General features: G+C 61.4%; 1 long non-coding RNA gene across 1 annotated transcript; it reads right to left on the bottom strand.

Moving 5' to 3' along the window:
- Positions 1-2,458: 2,458 nt before the first annotated feature.
- LOC121024110 (uncharacterized) lies at positions 2,459-3,282 on the bottom strand. The gene is made up of 2 exons (XR_005787609.1): positions 3,141-3,282; positions 2,459-2,561 (listed from the first exon to the last, which is right to left on the bottom strand). It is a non-coding gene; the product is annotated as an uncharacterized LOC121024110 (long non-coding RNA).
- Positions 3,283-4,293: the final 1,011 nt, after the last annotated feature.

Below are 4,293 nucleotides of genomic sequence, written 5' to 3'. Positions count from 1 at the left end.
CACGGTGTGCACGGGCCGGTAAACGAGTCAGGAGCCCCCCTCGGGAATCAACACTTGCCAGCAAAGAGGGGCGCCTGGGCAGCTCAGTATGTTAAGCGTCTGACCTGATTTTGGCTCAGGTCATGATCTCACGGTTTGTTAGATCAAGCACCGCATCGGGCTCTGAGCGGAGTATGGAGCCTGCTTGGGATTCTTTCTCTCTCCCCCTCTCTCTCTGCCCCTCCCCTGTTCACTCACTCTGTCTCTCTATCAAAGTAAATAAACATTTTTAAAAGTTTCCAACAAAGAAAAACCCTGGTCCTGATGGCCTCACTGATGTTCCACCAAACACTTCAAGGATCACCCACACCAGTCCTTCTCAAACGTCTCCAAAAAAATTGCAGAGGAGGGAACACTTCCTAACTCCTAGGCAGCCAGTGCAACCCTGATTACCAAAGCCAGACAAAAATAGAAGATGACCACAGAGCAACATCCCATGCGAACACTGACGCAAAAACCCTCCACCACATACTAGCAAACGATTCAGCATATTTAAGGGTTCTACGTCACGACCGAGTGGGATTTATTCCTGAAACGCAAGGAATTTTCAACAAATCAATGAATGTAATACATTGTAGTAACAGAATAAAGGAAGAGGAAACGACATCACCACCTCAGTTGGTGGATAAAATGCATCTGCCAGAATTCGTACACAATCTCTGGGAACCTGAGTCATAACAGTTCTAAAAAACAAACATGGAAGAGTCACACTTCTAATTTCAGCATTTATTGCAAAGCCACAGCAATCCAAATTACCTGGCACACAGACCAATGGGACGGAACCGAGAGCCCAGGGAGCAGTTAACGTTCTTTTTTGAGAAAGGGCGCCACCACCATCCGACGGGGGAAAGGACAGTCTTTTCAACCAAGTGTTGGGAAAAGTGGACGTCCTCATGAAGAAGAATGAGGTTGGACCCTTACCTCACACCACACACAAAAACGAACTCCAAGTGGATCGAGGACAAGGTAAGACTGGTCACTACAAACCTTAGAAGAAAACACAGGGCAGAAGCTTCGTGGCATCGGACACGGCCGTGATCGTGCTGACGTGACCCCAAAGGCACAGGGAGCAAGAGACAAGTTGGACTTTTTGCAAATTGTGAACTTGCGTCCTTCAAATGACACTATCCACAGAGTAACAGGGACCCACAGGTGGGAGAATGTTTTCAGATCACCTATCTGATAAGGGCGTCACATCCAGAACGTACAGAAAATCTACATCTCGGCAACAGACCACCCACCTCAGTCCCAAACGGGGAAAATGGGAACCGAGTACACATTTCTCCAGACACGACGTGCAGGTGCCCCTCCCCCCGAGCAGCGTCACGCATCATCAGGGAGACGCGGGTCAAAACCGCTGTGATCCGGCCCCTCGCTCGTCACAACGGCCAGAATCAGAAACCAGAAGCCGGTGCTGGCGAGGACGCAGAGAAATGAGCCGCGTGCCCTGCTCATGGCCATGCCAAGTGGTGCCGCTGCCATGGAAACCAGTGTGGTGGTTCCTCAAAAAACGAAACGGTGACCCCGCGATCCCACAGTTCCCCTCCCGGCTGTATAATCACAAACACTGGACACGGGGTCTCAGGTGTCGGTACCTCGACGTTCACAGCAATAGCGTTCACGGCCACCGGCAGGTGCCACCCAAGGGTCTGTCGGAGGAGGAGGGGATAAACCACAGGTGGTCCATCCACACGACCCCTCGGCCTCGGAAAGGAAGGAAGGAAGGACGCCCGCTACCATGTGGACAGCCCTGAGGTTGTGGTGCTGAGTGACCCGAGCCAGACGCAGGAGAACCCGACACTGGGATCCACTCACACGAGGTCCTGCAGTGGTCAGACTCACAGAGCAGACGGCGGGGCAGGGGGGCCGGGTCAGGGTCACCGTGGGGAGATGGGACGTTCTGGAGACAGATTGGGGGGGCCGGCTTCACAACAACGAACGTACCTAATACCCCGGAAGCAAATGCTTAAACATTGTGAGAATGTGCACTTTAGCGCAATAAAAGGAGAAAAGGTTGTTGCCAGGTGCTTGTGTCTGAAGCCTCACAGACACGTTTTGCCCTTGAAACCACGGGCACGTGGTCCGGAGCCAAACGTGGGACAAGATCCAAAGAACAATGACGAGAATCCCCCAGTGGCCAAAAGGACAGACCCCGAGGTGTTTGCAGGGAGCTCCCTCCACCCTCAGGCTGCAGAGGTGCGGGGTGGGAGGCAGCGGGGACGGCCGCGGAGCAGGACGCTGCGCACACGCCCCCAGACCGTGGCCCTCTCTTCCATGTGGGCCCCTCCGGGCCCCGTCCCCCACGAGGGCCCAGCTGGCTCCGCGCTCGCCGTGGGGGCGGGGCTCTCCCGAGACGAGGGCAGCCCGGCACCCACCTTCCCGTCCTCGTGGTAGACGAAGATGTTGCGGGTGCTGTTGTCCTTCAGGTAGGTGATCTGCAGGCCGTGGGGGTGGCCGATCTTGGCCGGCTGGAAGGTGGCGTTCAGATGTTCGATCTTCATGACGGCCTTGGGCTCCTTGGCCTGGAAGCAAGGCCGTGCCTCAGCTCCGGGTGGGCGGGGGAGCGGGCAGTGCGGTCCTGTGGGCGCTGGCTGTGCCTTGTGGCTTTGGGCAAGGTGCTTACCCTCTCGGGACCTGGTTTCCCAACCGGCGCTCGGCACTTAGGTGGACCCTCCTCTGCCCCTTTGGCACTGAGCGCCTCTGTCCCGTGTGCCCCCTGCCCGAGGCCGGGCTCGGTCCCCCACACCGCTCCCGTCCCGCCAGCCTGGCTTTCCTCTCTGCCTGGGGGGCCGGCAACCGTACCCTCGGCTCTTTGTGTCACGGGGCCACGTTCTGATCTGGAACTGGTCCGGGTGGGGGCGGGGCTCGACCTGCCCCTCCCCTGCTCGCTGCCCGGGCGCGCCCAGCAGGGAAGGGCTCGCTGGTGCTGTTCCTGGCATTGCCAACCCAGGCCTGGCCCCGGGGAAGACTGAGGTGGACGGGGGCGGGGGGAGGGGGGCGGGCATCCCCATCCCCACGGGACGGGCAGCGTGGCTTCCGGGAACTGCGTGCGGGCAGCTGGGGACCACGTGCAGCCACGACAGACCCTGGGCCCAGCTCACATCATTTCTGTTGAAATACTTCAGGGACCCCTCTCGCTCAGTCAGCACAAACTTCCGGCTTAGAAACTGCCCGTTGTCCCGGCCTCGCTTCCAGAGGGAGCCTTCTCGGTACCCTGGGGGGAGAGAGGGCAAGGGTCAGAGGGTCAGAGTGGACCACAGTCAAGGCCATCGTCCTGACCCGCACAGACACGGTCCCGCCCCTCGCCAGGAGACCCGTCAGCCTCTGGGCCGGGAAGCTGGGTGCGCGCAGGCCAGACGGGCCCACGGTGCGGGGGCCCGAGACCACCCCTCCCCAGCACGCTGCCCGCCGCTGCCTGCCGTTTGGGCCATTTTTCCTTTTTCTTCTGGAGGCATAATAAACACACACGGAAGGGGTGCGCTGCGGCCCCGTGCGCAGGCCCACGGGCCCCTGTGGATACGTCCGTGGGGCCGCCCGCGCCGGGCAGCCCCGAGGTACCCACCGCGGAGTCCTCGGGACTGCAGGCGTGAGGGGGTTCTGGGGATGGGCGAGCGTCCTGCATCGTCCAGGGGGCCCGAGGTCATCACGAGGGTCCTTGCACGCGGACGACCACGGAGATGCGGGAGCGGACCCGCCCTGGCCTTCTCTCCGGCCCCCGGACCCAGGCTGCGGCCCTCCCCTCCGGATCCGCGGGACCGCCAGTCTGTGTCGCCCTGAGGAACGCGAGTTTGGGCCGGCCGCTGCGGCAGCTTTTGGAAGGGAACGCTGCCCCCTCACGTGCACGCTCCTGCCCCCAGACGCCCCCTTCTCATTCGTTCCCGCCTCACTCCCGTCGACTTCGCCTGTTCCAAGACCCGAAGATCTGGTCCGGCGCCCCGCTGCGCCTTCCCCCGACCGCGCGTGCGGACCGTGTGCCGCTCCCTCCTTTTTGCTGGGTGGGGCCCACCCGGTGCGACCGCGGCTCCGGGTGCCTGCCATCCTTGGGCGCGTTCCACGGCGGGGCTGCCGGCCGCGGTCAGGGCTTGTGGGTTCCGGGACAAATCGCCCCACGGTTCCACCTGTTCTGCCCCGGGTGCGGGGGGCTCCCTGGGGCTCACGTCCGGCCACCCACCTGGGCCGTCGGCCCCGCGCGGGGCCGTCTGAGGCTGGTCCAGGACGGGAGGAGGAGGCGGCCGGCCCCTCGCCCCGCTCAGT

Source organism: Herpailurus yagouaroundi, unplaced genomic scaffold, assembly GCF_014898765.1.
Source record: "Herpailurus yagouaroundi ecotype Mexico unplaced genomic scaffold, PumYag 56572, whole genome shotgun sequence".
NCBI classification, from domain to species: domain Eukaryota; kingdom Metazoa; phylum Chordata; class Mammalia; order Carnivora; family Felidae; genus Herpailurus; species Herpailurus yagouaroundi.
The sequence above is the reverse complement of the archived record's forward strand: the minus strand, read 5'-3'. Positions and strand labels throughout refer to the sequence as shown.